We start from the raw sequence: 18446 nt of genomic DNA, 5'->3' as shown, positions 1-18446 counted from the left end.
AGTCATTGCCCCTGTGGACATCTTCTGGGCACATGGAGTGTTGGGGTGCAGGATTTCCCAGGCTTTACCTCATCTCATTTCCAACAATATGCAAATCCAGCCACCTGCCTCAGACTGTGCTGTCAGGGGCCCTCGATGAAATGTAAACTGAGGAAGTAATTTTTCTCAGCGCACATGCTCCGAGATTAAACTAGACCACTTGCAGGACCCTATTTCCGCAGCATGGGGTTTCCACGGCCTCAGCCAAGAGACATAGAAAGGGGGCTTTCCATCAGCCGCCCCCTCACCCTCTTTGGGATGACACTTCAAGACACAGAATCGCATTGGAAAACTTGGCAAATTTGGAACAATGAAGCAGAGACACTGCTGTGTCAAAGCTGGAACATCGCTGAGATCATAAAGGCCAAAACATTCACAACATCAGCGTCCAGTAGCATGACGGATTAATGCCATCAGGCCAAAAAACAACTTTTACAGACATGGGAGTCATAAAATAGATGATGAGAACACAAGAAACTAAATCTTCACATTCATACAGTGGTATCCAAATGTGTGGGACCACTTTCCTATAAAATGGTAAATTGAAAAAAAGCTCACAAGACCGTTTGAAAGTGTTTATCTGAGAGCGGTGTGTACGCTGAAGCCCTTTGGAGGGGCAACCTGTGTTTGTGTTGCATGTGCAAAAATGCCACGCTGCCAACGTCATAACGTGGAAGGCTACGTTTGTCCTCTGGCTTTTCATCCTGGCAGTGAACTCTTCCAACCCCGTTTCTGCAGCAAATATTGGAAATGTGAAGAAAGATAATCATTTCGATGTCAGGGAGGTTAAAAGCAAAGCTTTTACCGTCATGCCCAGGCTTTTATGATTTCACTCAGAGGCATTTGCTTTTGGTTTCAGGGCTGCGCTGTTATGAACAAAGTCAGTGATGAACAGTCTCAGCACAGACTGCAGTCACAGGAATGCCTCGGTGGTGGCGATAGGAATAAATATCACAGGGTGCGCGATCACATGTTGATCCATGTTGATCGAAGACAAACTAGAGCATTAATATCAAAGACGGACGGACACACCAAATCAAACTAAATGATCAATGTGTTTTTCCTCAAATGTCCTTTTCTCAGAGGCTGTCGGAAAAAGTGTGAAAGCCTCAGAGAGTTTAGAGTATTCGTGATAAAAAAAAGACCAGTACTAATTGCTCAGAGGCAGAATCCTTTCTTATAGGCAATTGCATTAACACAAAAATGCAATGAGCTCCCTTGTTCTTAAACCTGAGCTCTTGTTGGATTGTTCACTAAGCACGGGGATAAAAAGCGGAAGGAGAGAGAGCCGATGCCAAGACAATTCTGCTAGAGGATTTTCTGGTTCAAATTCAGCTTGCTGCTTTTGCCTTCGGGATAAAGAGCACATTTTCTTACAATATGATACGCACAATGGGTTCACTCCACAGCGTACCTGGAGCTGGCATTCATTAGTCCACAGCGAAGCCGTTTCAAAGCTCTGTAGAGAATTGTGACAAAGGCATGTTTTCAAATGCCCTACATGACTCTATGATTTTGTCTCTGCACCTTCTCTTAAATGGTTCCTGCGTTCACGCTGTCTAGCAGGTATATGCGACGAGGGAATGAAGACGGGATGAAAGAAAAAAACAGAATCACGTATGGCTTCTGAGAGCGGGACTGAATCGCAAGCCTCACGTTTTCTATGGCAACATTACAGTCAGCTATATATTTTCCACGCTCCACAGACTCCTGGGTGATTTTGCTGACATGGCATCGTTATCTGAAAAGAATCACGTCTGCTCTCAAGAGTGGCAAGCGAGATATGTGAAGCTGCTGCCACTGTGGGTGTCGGTCTGCGTATGGAGGTTGAACCATCTAAGAGGACAGACTCTGATCCCCTTAAGCTACCACACCCCTCCTCACACTACTTTATTGTGTGTCAAGCAGAGTCCTGGTCTCAGGCCAGTGCAGATGGCTATAATTTGATGACTGACTACGCTTGTATTTATAACGCTTTGAGGAAATGGAGTCTTCCTCTCTTTTATAGATGGCTGAATGAATTACCCTGTTGTCCTTCTTCCCCTTTCCTCCTTCTCCTCCTCCTCCTCCTCTTCCCTCAGCCTCTTTTGGTCTCAATCAAGAGACATACAGTATGTCCGGAAACGCTATGGGGACGAGAGGGACACTGACCACCAAGTGCAGGAAGATTTGAGACATTCAGTGGACTTCATCGTGTGACTTCTCCGTGGCAATGCATCACAGTCACATCAGTCATGCAGAATAAAGTCTTAGGACTCTTATTTTGTAGACTTGACATTCCACAGTCTTTTCAAACAGTATGACGTGTAAGTGTTAGGCAGAGGCAAGGATGCGCCGTGTGTGTTTTACCATGGTAACACTGTCTGAAATCCAAACAAACCACCTACGTGCATAACCCATGGTTAAAATATGGTTAGCCTGACTATAAATAGTGGTTATGTTGGTCATTTGTTTCCTTTGCAGGGCCGTGTCTTCTACAACAGGGCATAATATAATTATATGAAGGATAGGGTGTTGTTAACCATAGACAGATTTGGAGAACTTTGACGGGTGTAATAGCATTTAACATAATGGCAACATGGTGCTTATGACCTACAAGTATCATTGCCACCTGTATATAAATCTATTTGTTCACTGACTGATGGAACATGTGTCTTCTAAATAAATTCTTTAGGCAACAACGCCAAACATTTTAATTTTTTAAGTAGTGATTGTTGGACAAAATGAGACAACTATAATTTATAGATTAGTTGATAATAAAAGTAACCAATGAAGTTTCAGTTGTTTGGTCGACATGAACAGACAGAGCTGCACAATCATTCAAATCATTGCAAATTACTAAAAGTCTTTTACATCCACTAATAATTAAAAGTTACAAAAACATTTCTCAACAGAAATGTTGAGAATTCACATTTTTATTTTCAATTTATTTCCTTTTGTAAGTGATTATTTTTTGCAAAACATCCAGTTTGAGTCAACGTTCATCCAAGTTTATTTAAAATGGTTATTTTCAGATGAAGCGTACTTGTTGCACTTTGAAACAAAAAACAACAACAAAGAAACAAAAAAAAATATACATCGCACTTATGACTAGCACTTTATATAGTTTTGTCTTACTTGAAGCTCTTACTTACTTACTTACTTCTAGCTCTTGTTTGTACCCAAATGTTTAAATACACTTATTGTAAGTCGCTTTGGATAAAAGCGTCTGCTAAATGACATGTAATGTAATGTAATGAAACAAGAAAACAGTGATTCTTGCATTGTTTATATGACCAAGCTCTTTTGAATCATGTACCTAAACCTAACTCCACGCAGGACTTTTGTGACCTGATCTGACTTCCCTGCTTTGGGAAACACATGAAAGTGCTGCCACTGAATACAATCTATGCAGTAATGACAAAATGAGGAAGCCAAATTAATAGTCAGTGTCTTCTGTGGTTAGTTAGTTGTGGCAAATGTCTACTTTACTGTCACTGCGAGTGTCGTTCCATTGCGATTCTTGGAAAAACACTTTGTTTCTGTTTGGTAACCGACTGTGTGTTCATGCAGATCAATGACTGACCCCCAGTCATATGAACGTTGGATAATCAGACATTTTTTCAGCGATAGATATTCGCACACTAATTACAGAACACGAGTTTGCTTTTAAAAAGCAAGCGTTCATGTTTACAGACCGGACTTTGTTTGCGGTAGTAAAAAAAAATACTGCTAACTCCAGCACCATTAAACAGCAGAGGGCAGAACCACAACTCTGTATACTTTGACAGCACTGCTTTATAAGGACCCACTCCTTCCCCACTGACTTTTCAGAAGTCACCAGGGACACACTTTTACAGGCTTAATGGAGCCATTTCTCAGACCAGACTATGTCAGTGTGAAAGCCCACATAGCATCGTTTTAGCCCCCTTTCACGTCCCCATCTACCTCTGCTTCAGAGTCAGTCTAGTGCTCGCCAAAGTGAAGCAATTCAATACATAAAAAAAAAGGGGCTTGTAGAGCCACAGCGTGTGGCCCCCTCTCTGGCAATAATTCAAACTTGTCAGGTTCTCTCTTTGTCAAACTTGCACTTACACAGAACAGTGAAGGGGTGGCAACAGCTACGAAAAATTATGACCTTTCCTTGTGAAAGGAGAATGGCGGTGTAATGTAATTTCAGCGTAGGAAAATGGACCTGTGAGTGAAGGGAGGAGAGGCAGGATGTGAAGGACTCAGTGTTGTCTGGGTTTGTGCTGTTAATGAGAGGGGTTCAGAGACGCTGGGTTTCCACACAAAATGAACAGAAAGGGCCATGTTTAAGGATGGATATGGAAAAAAAAAAGGAGGGAAGGAGGCTTTTCTCAGTAGCATAAGGAAGATCATATAACATCCATACCTATCTCGGGAAAAGAAGGATCTGTCTGATTTATACTTCACAAATTCCCCATAAACTCTTTTTTACAATCTGTACTTTCTTACCAAGGAAAATGTTTCCATAAAACTGTTGGCTGCATTTCAGGTCGACGTTAACTTTAGTGTTCCGTATTTTAAGGCGCTTGAAAGAAAAGATATATTGTCCGTCTTCAGAAGTGCACAATGGGACATTCTCAAATGTTCAAACTCGCGCTTACGTAATTCCTTCAACCCGCCTATTCCGGCCAAACGAGGTGTGTGACAAATGCAGTTTGTTGGCGCATCACACGCAAATAAAAGAGCCACAGGTCAGAGTGACTTTGGACTGATGATTTCACTCACCTCACAAAATTGCAAGACAAACATAGCCGTGAACAGAAGCATTGTCGTGACTCAGAGTTCTGCAGAAGTTTATGAGCGGCCGATACAAAGCAAGCCTCTGTCAGCTCAGCCGCGCTGCGGAAGCCATCAACCGCCAAGGCCCCGGTGGGTGGGTCCTGTTAAAATAATCTCTCCGTGACATCAGCAGACTGACCCCCCCCTTATACTATGTCAACCTACATCTCTCCTCACACCAGCTGATCCCCTCTACACACATACACATACACAGTCTCCCACCCACACACACACTGTCATTTGCCAAATACTGTTTACTGCAAGAACCGTTCTAACAAGTGATTCTTTACACATTGAGCTGTGACTTTCTCTGTTTTCCCTCAGCTCGAGCGGGGCTGTTTATAGACTGAGCTGAAGGACATTTTAACATACCAGTAATGAATTACAATGTGAAATCTCGTAGCATGTCAAGGGAGAGGATAGAAAGGAGGACAGAAAAACAGCAAAGTGAATCGCTTACATCACTCTACTCTACTTTTGCTCCTCTGCACCAGTAATTACAGGTCATCTTATACAGTCACAGTGGACATTATATAATGCATGATTGGGCAGCCTGCTTTGGCTTTGTTCCACAGCACTGATGGTCTAAAGTAATAGCAGCTAGAAATTAGCGAGCAGTTAAATGTAGTCACTTAAGTCTAATATTTACAATGTCAACACAAAGAGGGAGAGCAAAGAGGTTCTGTGTTCCGGGTTATTGTTATACCTACTGATTAATGTGGATAATGTAAAAAATACGTTTTTTTAAACCAACTGTTTGAAGCTTGGAGGATATCGAAATCATCCCCATGTTTTTAAAATGTCCATTATTTGCATACATTGTCATATTTTCTTTAAATACTGCCAAGTACGTACATGTAGGACCCAAAAACACCAAATTATCCTCAATTATAATCACCACAAAGATAGATTATGGTTTTTACAATTGCTACATATTGTAGCCAATTTCAGTTGACATCATTTAAACCACGACAGAACAAATTATGGTACCCACTTTCTCATCTTCCTATGGTTTTCACCTGCAAGGAAGCGTGAAAGAACTAACCCCAACACATGAAAGTGGTTATAGGGACAGGGAAGAGGGAGGAAAAGGAAACCAGTGAACAATGGTTGTGCATCATTTGCAAAAAAAAAAGTCCTGGCCACCAGAGTAAACTGAGCAAAATCTGGGTCACCCGCACTCTTCTGCATTTGTGAGCGATTTATCAGGTAGCCACATAAGCTAAGATCCACAGAGGAGTATTATACCAGATTTGACATTTACAGTTAAAATAGAGAATGTTGGGAAAATGCACTGAATGAGCCGCGTGTGGGAGCTGCAGTCCAACCTCCATGCATATCCACTAAGTTTCAGAACAAGTTGTTTATATTAAACTTTTTCTCAGTAAACAGTAGAGCAAGTTAAGTTAAAAGCCTCCAGGCGCCAACTCCTTATTGGAGGTTTGGACTCGGACTTTAGCGGTGTTGATCTTCTTATCTACCTCTCGACAAGAATTCTAACGAGACTATTAAGGGGCAGCATAAATATTTGATGGCCGAAATTTTTTATTTTCAGTGGAGGAGTCGACTACTTTAATCCTCAAGTAGAGGTTTCCAGCTTTCAGACGAGGAGTCACACTATCCTGAATGTAGCAACTGCCCCAGTGCCATGACTTAAAAAAAACACCTCAACTTCAGTTAATGTCACCAGACTGCACTTTTGGGGTTTTTCTTCTAGGTCATTCATTGGGTTTTAAAGCGTCATTGCTGTTTAAGTGCAGTCAAAGCAGCCTTTGACAATCTACCATTATTATTTTCCATCACTTTTTTCCCTTCAAACGAATTGAAGACCATTAAACATTACAATTAATTTCTGAAACCTTTTGTGGGCACTTTGTGTTGTGTGTGTGAACTCATTTGACAATGGTCTGACTGTAACAAACCGCCTAATGTTCCCGTCTCTCACACACACACACACACACACACACACACACACACACACACACACACACACTCTCAGCTGTTAAAAGGTGTTAGGATTTTCACACTTGCAGGTACGAATGAGTCAGCATGTCAGCATGTCAGCCATCACACCGGTCTGATTCACCTACCATTAACGGTCATTTCTGACATATTCATAGCTCCATTTAGCCTTCACACAGAGTGCCCTTATGACTGTAGTTATGAGTACGAGTGCAGGCATCAGTCACTCCGCCACTAATTATCAGCATGACATTGGCTTTGCAGTGGGCTGGAAAACACTTTGCTGAGTAGCAATTGACTGTCATAAATCCCTCCACTTAAACATCAACACAAAGAGATTTAAGACTCGCATTCAAAGAAACGTCCCTCAGATGGGGAAACACTGGATAGAGATTAGGTTTAAGTCAGGTTCCCAGGCAGATCCAATATGTTAACCGATGTTCTCTATTTTTGTTGCATGTTTTTTTTTGTATTTTATCTCTCTCCAAGGGTCCATTTATTTAGAAAAATGCAAAATGATTTGTAGATCTTTACAGCCAAGGTATTCTTTACGTTTTGAGTTTCTTATAAAGGCCAAAGCTAAACCTTTTGGGTGGTTTACTTTCAGAAAAGGGTAACCAATGTCCATAAACGAGACAATAAACCTGAAATTGCTCCCAATGGCCAGACCAGCACCTTGTTCATGAAGTTCGAATGTGACCAACTGACAGCTTCCATGGTTCATCACAGATTCACCACCTCAAGAGTAAACCAAACAATTCAAGAAGGTTCCTGACCTCATTTCAACTTCACAATGATCTAATGCCTCGAGGCCTTAGACTGGATTTCACACCAGTTTCAAGCTCCTCAACTCGACACTTTTCCATGACTAAATCTGATAGAGAAGCCTTTCTGTAAATGAGGCCCCCGGTCTTACCAGACTCCAAGTAGCAGAACTGTGATACAGAAGCTGCAGTGAAGGGGCCTCCGAAAAACCCATATCCGGCTTTGACTAGGGCCTGCAAAGTCATTTTGTGTTCAAGATCAGAGTGTCACATTAGCCCCGTAATGAGAACCAGCTGAAAGTACACTCCACCAGACTGACCCTGTCCAGCTCAGACGGAACCCCCTCCCTGAACTCACCACTTCACCCCAGCCCCCCCGAACCCTGGAGACGCCTCCCTCTCGCTTAACTCCACTGAATTATGCCTCCTAAATAGATGCTTTATCCAGATGCTAGATCTCAAACCCCTCCATCAGCCAGCGTTACTCTAAACCATCCTAGTGCACACACCCACAGACAGAAGTACATGATGCAAACATAAACTCAGCCATGTGTGCGTGCACACACACACACACACACACACACACACACACACACACACAGTCATAACCTACTGGCTGAGTCAGCCCACAGCCTCCCGCCATTCACACAACCATTTTCCACCAGGCTACTGTTGAGGAGGCGCACCCTGCTCCACCCAGTCAACCCAGACACTTTTCTCCAGCTCAGCTCTCATTCAGTTGAAAATTTGGAGCAACTCCCTCTCACAGTTACCTCTTTTTCATGACCCTCCAATCTACTCTTACCTGGAACAGAACAGCACTCCAGTATTCCAGCTCCGGCATGCTACACATGACAGATTAATTTTTCCACAATTTGGTTTCATTATTGAAAGGACAGAGGGTGGCTAGAACTGGTTTCAGTGGAAAATGTTAGTCGCTGGTATAGTTGACATACAAAGCCTCAGAGGATTTAAAAGTGAAACCGACTCCTCTTCGTCTTTCTCTCCAACTTGAACCCTTGCAACAAACTGTGATGTGCGTCCAATGGGACACACCTGACACACAAACACACAAAAATCCCATTTTTTAATCAATACGGATGTTTTGTTAAAAGACTGAATTACACATTAGTTTACTTTTGTTGCGGGGTGGCATGTGAATAATTACATACTGTTGAAATGTTATGACTCAAACCAGAATAGTCAAAACAGCCGTGATTATTTGAAAAGGCACAATTGGGGATTTAGTCTGATGTGAAAACGTATACTTTATTTATCTAACCGTTCTTTAAACTGATTAACGGAGCGTGACTGTCTTTTTCAGGGAATGCCTGACAGCACATGGTTCCATACACATGCCACACGAGGTAAGGTACTCAAGGAACCAGCGATAGGAGTTTTAACTTCCGTCATTCAAATTTGTTCCGAAATAAAAGTAAGCTTTATTTTTCCCCCCCTCAGTGTAAAGAAAAACTAGTGCCATCCATTTCAGACACATAGCATATAAGACTTCAACATGCCGCATCTCTGGCAATGGTTTTAACATGTGGTGACTAAATGGCCCCACGGGTAACAAACTCTGCATCACTGCCAAATCACTCACTGACAGTGACAACTCTGCACACCACAGTAAACCTGAGGATATGCCGTGGCAACGTGTGTCCTCTAACAGAGGCCACTGTTTACATGCATTTGGCAGCTGTGTTTGTTTACGTATGTGACAAAACCCTTTGTTTAGAACAGAAAAAAAATATGACAGGTGACTGGGAGAACAAAGGCTTTGCAGTGGTGGATCATGAAAGGCAAGTTTACTCAAGGTCTCAATACCTTCAGTATCAGAACCAATACCGATACTGACCGATACTGATTCCCTTTCCTGGTATTGTTTCGAAATAATACCAGGGCAGGGAATCAGTATCAGTCAGTATCGGTATTGGTTCCGATACTGGTCAAAATCACTAGATCGGATATAGGTCGGATATACATTTAAAATCCAATACAGGCCAAAAAGCCTATATACCACATGTAAAAATGTCAATACAAATCAGCAAAAGCATTTTAGCTGAGTCATTATTTCTTCTTTGAGGGAGAACAATATTTGTAACTCAATGGGTGAAGTATGTCTTTAAAATGACTCGGCACAGCTTCATAAATGGTATAATAATAAAAACGACTGTATTGGACAAATATCGGTATCGGTAGATACTGGAGTTTGTGATGTCGGTATCGGACACAAAAAAGTGGTATCATCCCTAAATAATACTAGGCTTTATTCAACAATATTAGGTGATACAGAAATGGCAGTAAAAATAGTCCGAAACCTTATACTATACACTCATTCATGATTTATTTTGTGAATTTAGTGCAATGGACCATCATCTTAGAAAGGTGCAAATAATGAGAAACACTCATTTAGACGACATAATGTGGTTAAAATGAAATAAAAAAAAACTACTTCAATTTGCTTTGCTGTGTATTGAAACTACTTCAATACACAGCAAAAGCTGTCTCCATGTTTTATGTGAAACTCTTAGGACTAGACCAAGGTCAGGAGTAAGGACCACAGTACCCTGGGTTCATCTGCACTGCAACATTCCATGTAGAAACACAAAGAGAGAATACAGAAAGACTGCGAGCTACATTGCAGAGCTTAATTTCATTTTGCCTTCCCAGCAAGTTGGCACACAACTTCCAACAGATAGACAGACAAGGTCCTTGTTACACTCAATTTCGATTTAGATGATAACAAGTGCAAAGAGTTTGAGTGGGCTGTTGTTCCAGCCACTTCTCCGTTTATCCAACAGATGTAATCACACGTAATGCACCTCATTGTCTCTAAGTGATGACTGTGTTATTCCTTCATTTAGTCTGAGAGGAGCTGCTCACAAGCTTCCTTTGTATAATCTCCAAATGTGCATGGCGGATTCAAACGACGGCTGCTCACTTTGTTTGAAACAAGTAACAGTACCACCCACGTCAAGGATAATCAGATCAGTTGACTGCTTTTCAGTCACGACACTGATCTGTGGAGGTGAGTGACCTGGAAGCACCAAAGGCTTTGACTGTTGGGGTCCTGTTCGGGTCTCTAAAGACACAAAGTAATGGGGCCTTTGTCTTACATTGTGCACCGTGTCAGATTGTGTCTGATGATCCAAATCTGGGGCATCATTTCAGCCTTTCATCCATCATCAGGTAGACAAACCTTTAATCTCGCCATGACACAACTGTAGGTACTGATGGGAGTGCTACACACAGGTGAGTCATTTGATGGTATAAGTAAGACGCGCCATAAGCACAGATGGCTTGTGAAGATTTTGTGCATAATACACGCATCACCACACATCATTTTACATACAAGGCTGACAGCTCCTCGGCTATATTTAGATTTATGAGCAAATTTGTTCATCACACTGAGGCTCTGGATGGCTTTTTGCCCACTTTGGGGCGGCGAGTATTGACAAGACTGTCCGACTTTGATGAATTCGGGGGTTGGAAGAGAGCAATGTTGAAACACAGCGTCAGTGAAAGCAAGTGTGAGAGAGGGAGATCATCAAAAAAAAAACAACGTGTTTTTATTCACTGCTGGAGGAAAACGCTCCATTGAGACAGTCACTATCTGCACTGAAGACTAAAACAAAGCTCAAAACTAAAATCAACGCTCACGTTCACAAAGGACCTGTAGCCTGAAACAAAACTGGATCGTAGCAAACACTGTGGACTTTGATGTTGCAGAGAACAAAAAACATAAATAACCCTAACCCCAGAAACATAAAAAGTCCACCTGGATACTTAATAATGTCAAGTACTGACACTATAAAATGTGTACATATTGTAATATTTATTGCACATTTAATAAAGATAAAATAAAGTGTAAATATCAATGACTTTAAAGCGGGTGCAAGATGTTGTGTTATACACCTCATTTTACCCAATGCAAACAACTTCACTGTTAAAACCTGTATGATACACTGTCAACTGTGGTGTGAACATTTACAGTTTGTCATTAGTTGTTTCTTTACGGACACGTGAACCCATACACTTGCGTTCACCTTCCTAAAAACGAATTATGCACCATATATGCAAATGACTCTCATTAAATAATCGCCATCTACTGCTCCCTATAGGCGAGTATGGAAGTCAGGACGGCACTATTACAGATAATGGTCCCTTCCGGAGCGAATGTTCTGTACTTCACCTTCTCATTGTCTCTTTAATGCTTTGTGAACATGTGCTTAACATGCTGTCGTTTGACAGACATCAACGCCATGACGGCACGTGTTTAACGCGCCTGTAGGTCAATTATACAGCGCTGTATGTGTATGTTGACTTGTATTGAAGACATAATATTATTATGGGTGGAGCTAAAAACACTTCCCTCATGAGACCCTCTTTTGTGACTTTTAATTGCTGATATTGTTGTAATGTTGGTCATGTCTGGTGTAGCTGAAGATTTCATTGATTGGCATCAACCATTGTCTAGTGATGTATTGATTTGTTCCTCAGCTCATTCTGAATCAAGGACCGTAACAGGGAAAAAAAACGGGCGACAACCCCTTTGGCAAGACTTCAGCTGTATCTGCGATTCCTTGGTTGTTACTTTAATACTGGCTGCATAAAATACACATTTCTACTCCAGGTAATATACTTATCGTATCTGTGAAAAGAAAATCACGACCGGAGTAGGAAGCCGCCTACAGCATAGGCCAGCGCCAAGCATCTGCACATGTGTTTACTGCTGCTTACGGGCAAGACATTGTCTGAACATATGCATTTATTTACATATCACACCTCACAGGCAGATGGCAAATTCATGCCAGCAGATACAGTAATCATAAATGTGAGGATTAGCTTCTTTTTTTTGCCCCACAGATCTGGACGATCCGTCAAGCAGGGAAAAAAATGGGCTTCCTGTAAAAAGTTTCAGCTTCTGCTTCAGCCTTTAGTGAACAAATGATTTGTCATTTGACACAACACGTCTAACCTCCAATTACTAAACATTGGGTGTTGTCTTTCCCCCCCAAAAAATATCTACTTATCTTTCAAAGATGAGAGTTTTAAGAGAAACATACAGTGACATGTTCAAGTCACTAAACCAATCATCAGGGTCTGATACAGTGTATGTAAAATGGAGACTGCATTCAAATACGTTCTACATTTAGGTTCTTATTAATTGAAAGGAGTCATTGGCTACCTGTGACGTTGTTGTCTGCTTGTTTGCTCTGGTTTGAGTTTGCAAAATAAACGAAAACAGCTCAAGGAAACCGTAAATTTAACCCACGCCAACCCAGTTGAAAGCTATCTGAGTGTCATTAAAATTCCTCTGGATTTTAAATGCATTCTCAAGTTCTCATGATAATGGGCCTTTTGGGAGCGTCTTGCACTAATCACAGAGACTGAGGAGTGTGTCTTTTTTTTTTTTTTTAACGTTAATGTGTGGACACATGATTTCAGTGGGATACTCTTAGAGGCCGACCATTCGTAAAAAGTTACTTTTTACGAATATTTTTTTTTTTTCCCATCGTGTGTGGGTGATATTATCTCTGTCTCTTGGTGTTTGCAGACTTTCTTTGATCGCTTTGATCCCAGCGACTCTTCGAAAGAGACAACAACTTTAAACCGGTGACAGCTCGCAACCAAATTTATGCCAGATGCAATAACAAACATGAACGTCGAAGGAAAGAAAACAAAAGGGAGGGAAGAGCCTATCTTGGCAGGTTTGATGCCGCGTATGTTCCGATGGTTTGATTTTGAGGCATCTTTTGACAAATTAAAAAGCAGAGAGACAGTTTGTTCACACTGCTGTGCTGGTCCAGGCAAAGAACAAGCAGCATATGTAGATGACAGGAGGTAGGAAAAGGTTGGAAAAGCCAGCTCATTTCTCTCCGTCTTCAGAAAACCTGGTTTAAAACCAAATTTAAAACCTACAACAAATAAACAGCCACACTTTTCTCACTATTGGCGTCCCTACCTGCTGAGACAGTTTATGTTCAATCTAATGTGCACAAGCTCGGTAATAGCAGTGTAAACTGTTAACAAGTCTTTGCTACTGAAAAAGTTGGCCGTGTATGTGGCTCTCTTTTGCAGAATTGGCTTTTAAAAGGCACACACAATGCTTAAAAGCCGCATGACCATTTGTTTCCTTTTTCTGATTCACATACAGGGTGTGGTGCTGGATCACAGATGCATCCCAGTCAGTTATTTAGTTGCTATAGTGTTGTTTTATACTGCACAAACTGTGCTGTTTTAACTTCCATCGTCAACTGCACAGATCTCTCGTCCGTTAAGGTATATTTTAGTAGTGTATGATTAGGGAGCATAATTGCTCTCACCAAATACCCAATGGTTTTCTTTCCTGAAGGAAATATTTATCCATTTTGTTTCTAAACCATGTTTCTGGCAAACAGGTTTGTGAAAAAAAAAAAAGTTTTTCACAGACCGCAAGACATAAATGTGGATAAAAATAAAACAATGGAACTGAATGCATTGGCAGGAGGACAAGTGAGAAGCCTCAAATCTACAGCATGAGTCATCCGTCTGCCTTCGTGCTTCCAGCAGGCCACACACATGAACACTCAGAGATCCACACATAAACATATAAGGATCCCCATTTCCTGCTCTCAAAGAATCCTCCCAGTGAACCACAGACACACTCACTTCAACTCACTCAGACCAAGCCAGATGCAAACAAATAGAGCCTTTGATACAGACGAAGGATCTCGTGATTAAGCAAAATCATATGCTTATGCTGGTGGCGTGAAGGTTATAGGGGAGGGTTTCTGACTACAGGGATGACGGCTTGAATCATACAGAATAAGCTGAGGGTTGAGTAAAGCTGTGTCCTCCCACTTCAAAGGTCCAATGAGGTGTCCTCGAGGAAAAAAAACATGACTTTATGCAAGATGACGTACAGTAGTTAAGACTGGTGGCTCCCTGGTGTGAATGTGCTTAACGACATGAACACGGAGCCGCATTTCCAAGTACTCATCACACTCTACAACTGCCATATGGAGGGTTCTGTATATCAGCAATTATGGTTGTGCAACACGGAAAACAAACAGTTGTGAAAATGGATTCAATAAATCTATACGCGTCATCTAAAGTCATCACGCTATTTAGCAGCTGAACGTTTGGTGACAGAAAATGTCTGCACAGCTTCACGCGGGGCGTGGTAAATAAACACCAAGCGTGAAACTTGACAGGATTTTGGAAAACGGCATCGCACGCCGACTCGCGCTGATTTACGGTTATCAAACACACATCCTTTAGATGGTGACAAGTAATGTGTTTGCTATGTTTTCCAGCATTTGTCTCTCGACACTGCCAAGCTTTGAGGTGGTTTTTCATACGAGCGCAGGAGGCTTTTTTAAAAAAACAACATTTATAAGCTGCAGGGCACTCCATCCAATCCAGGCTGCGGAGGAAACCGCCTCCCCAAAAAAGCTAACCAAACAAATGGCACAAAACGTTATTTTTCACATGGCTACTGTAAAAGGAGCCTTTGTGTACTCAAAAGGCTGCTCCAACCGACACTTTACCAACTGCAGAAAAGGAAAGGACAAATGGAAAGAAATACTCAAAATGAAAAGTACGCCATGTACCCAGTGGAAGGAGGGGATTTTCTGGTGAGCAGTAAAGATATATTTTGGGGGGAGAGAGCTCCTTCCTGAGGCTTCTGATCTGCTGCTTCACCAGAAGGCCTTGGCTTATTGTCAGGGCGTTGGTCTCGTTTCCAGCAGCGGCACTTTCGGTGCGACAGCAGCTTCATAAGACCTTAATCATGTGTTTTATTTTTAACTGTTTCAGTTATCTGATGTGGCCAATGCGTCACGCAGCAGTCATGGTCAATGAGAAGCTGCAGTTAATGTGAAGCACATATTGTGGATTCACTTTGACGGCAATGCTTGTCCACGGGTTCCTTACTGTGAACACCAGCGCTGAACAACAGCTAATGGACAGCAATGTTTGTGGCTCTTGCCACGCGTCTGCTGAAAACCCATTTCAAGCTTTTAGCCACTTATAACAAAATCATATACTGCGAAGGCTAGTCTCAACAAGTAGAAACACTGAGTACAGCGAGGCACCTGGTGCGAACAATGTAGAGCTTCTCCATCACACTATAGAAATCTCTTACTTTTAATACAGTTAATTCAAATGTCCCACCTCTCTTAAAAAGCACACTCACAGCTCAAACTTATCTAAGCCAAACCGATAAAGGTGGACTAGGCATGTCATATCTCCTATGACTATGCATGGCAGGGACGTCTGTTTCCCTGAGTTAGACCTAAGACCTAGACCTAGACCTTCTGCGCCTCCTCTGATGGCTCCTTAGTGGCCTTGTGGAGTTCGGCTCCCTGTAGCCCCGGGTCTTTCAGGAGACGTGATGTTGCGCCCCCAACAAAGCCTCTATCTTCCCACTTCCACAGGATAGAGCTTCACAGCCCATCTGCCTTCCCTGCCCTCTGCCACCACGTCTGCGTACTTCACCCTCTTCCCTTCTAACCCCTCTTCCCATGGCACTGTTATCTCTATTAGATTATTCTAATATGATAATCATCTCTATTAGATAGATGATTATATCCACACTGAATCACACAGTCTATTCCAATAAGTTGGAAACATGTATGTAACAAAGAGTGTGTTACAAATGAATAATAACTCAGTCTTTATGAATCTTATGTTTAAATGACCTGTGGCCTTGAGTTTTGAACACATTTTCAGTTGTTTCGTCCAACTTAAATTAAGTTGAAGGATTGAATTTCTCCAGAAATCTGTTGTGCAAATATGTACTGGTTCTCAATAATCCTGCCAAAGGCATCCATTATCACCCAGCTGGCATTCAGATGTTCTGCAGATGCGCTCAATTCAGCAAGAATAACAGCATCAATGCAACATTTTCATAAAAATAGAACAACTGGTTCTGGAAAGTTCATACTGTTAAGGTCAAATGAGGTGACCACTCTTCTGGACATCCAACTTCTTCTGAGACAATGGAATTTTGATTTGCTGCCATAAACTGATTGTAGACTGTCACTGAGTTGAAGATGTGAGCCATGCCCACACTTCTGGGGAACAGGTTTTCAGATATCTGTAAAGATTATGACTGGATGAAGGCACAGGACACACAAATAAGATATTTGCAATTATTATTATTATATAAAATTGTCTCTCTTGCTGCCAACAAGTAACTGCATCAGTGATGTCATATGGAACAATAAATCACTACTTTCCTATTTTTCTGACATTTGGACAAGATCTGTTTGGGGTGTGTGAGGATGAGACAGAGGAAAACAGAGAAGGGTGTGGCAGGGCTGGAGCTGGGCAGTGAAGAGTCAGTCCTGGTCAGTAAAGGAAATGAATAGTCCAGCTCTGTGTCAGCACAGCATCCACCTCACCAACATGTGCTCCATGCCCTCAAACCATGTGTCCCAAACCATTTTGGACTCTGGTTTGAGATTATTTCTCAATTATTTCACTCAACAATGTCTCGGAGCCCTGAATCAACATTTTGAAGCTCAATACTTACAGGAAGGAAGTCAACGATCTGTCACAAAGGACATCTGCTTGCAGTTTATGCCTAATTCATAAATCCAGTGCATACGCCTGTTCCAGTACATATACGAGTACATACCACTACGTTTGAAAATGACTTCACTGTGGAGCGATCCAGGAGTCAGCGGTAAGCTCATACAGAGACCAAAATCAATAGTTTATGACTTGCATTTAAAGTAGAGCTGAGAAGGTCTCTCTGGGTTCAGGTAAAACCACAGTGTTCTCTTGATATAACATAAAGTACATGCAGCCTTAGAGGGGAGCACAGATTCACATCACCAACCACAGAGGCCTGAATCCACTGGCTTTAAAGAAGGTGGCTGATAATCAGAGAGGTCACTTATTTAATCATAAAGGGCTTCAATGCATTAGTTAGTATTATGCAGATACTGCACTTACATTATAAATGTAAAATGATTAAAATGGTTATACACTCACACACACACACACACATAATGATCCAAGAATCTAAGATTCTTATGTACACGATAGTGGAAAATCCCACCCATACTCTAAATTTTGTTTTCAGCTAAAGGTTACATTAGGGATTTCCCTAATTCAGTAGGATCAGTTGTCTTGTAACTGTATACAAAATCAGATATCTCGATCTAGACAACGTTGCACTGGATGAGCTGACCTCATCCAATGGGTATACAGTATGTTTGACCCCACGACCTTGCAAAACTTACATTTTTATCTTTAGACAATATTGCTCCACAGAGCAGATTCTGGGGATTTCTCAAAGCAACTCTTGGATTGGACGAGCAATAATTCTTGCAGTATGGACAGGGGCCAATACTTTAACAGCGCTCATGGGTACATGAGTGTTATTTACAGGAAGGAAAGACTTGAAGATATGTGAATCTATCCTTTAATGGTGTTGTTGTTTTTTTCTTATTTAGACACCAGGAATCGGTGAAGGTTGTTGCTTACAAAAACCTCTCGGGACTAAATCCCAAACCCCACAGACACATCCATGCATTTAATTTGCTGCATCAGCTCCCTAACTGTATCCACTCAGGCCAACAGACGGCTCAGGAATGCTGAAATGCATACACAAAGACAGATGTCAGGTAACGGCTGGACTTTCCCTGGCAGTAATGCATATTTCAAGAGAACGCTGTACTGTATTTTCATGTATCTTTCGACATCATACTTTTTAGGCGTTATGTTGACAAACGCCTCTGCTGCAGTGTGATATGGATGGGAGGAGTCCAACTAAAACATTTGTGAAGATATCTTTTTTTTTGCAAGGTATGGCTGGTTGCCCCCGCAGAATCTGTGCAAAAAGAGAGCAAATCACAAGAAAAATAAGTAACGGGTTCCAATTAGACGGGAGGGGAA

The 18446-nt window shown here is 41.7% G+C and overlaps 1 protein-coding gene across 3 annotated transcripts in view; it reads right to left on the bottom strand.

Moving 5' to 3' along the window:
- cspg4 (chondroitin sulfate proteoglycan 4) overlaps positions 1–18446 on the bottom strand; it is a 66487-nt gene that overhangs the window by 22539 nt on the left and 25502 nt on the right. The gene's annotated exons all lie outside the window — the stretch shown is intronic.

This window comes from Solea solea, chromosome 12 (assembly GCF_958295425.1).
Source record: "Solea solea chromosome 12, fSolSol10.1, whole genome shotgun sequence".
Taxonomy (NCBI): Eukaryota; Metazoa; Chordata; class Actinopteri; order Pleuronectiformes; family Soleidae; genus Solea; species Solea solea.
Note: the sequence above shows the minus strand (reverse complement) of the source record. Positions and strands in the feature narration are given on the sequence as shown.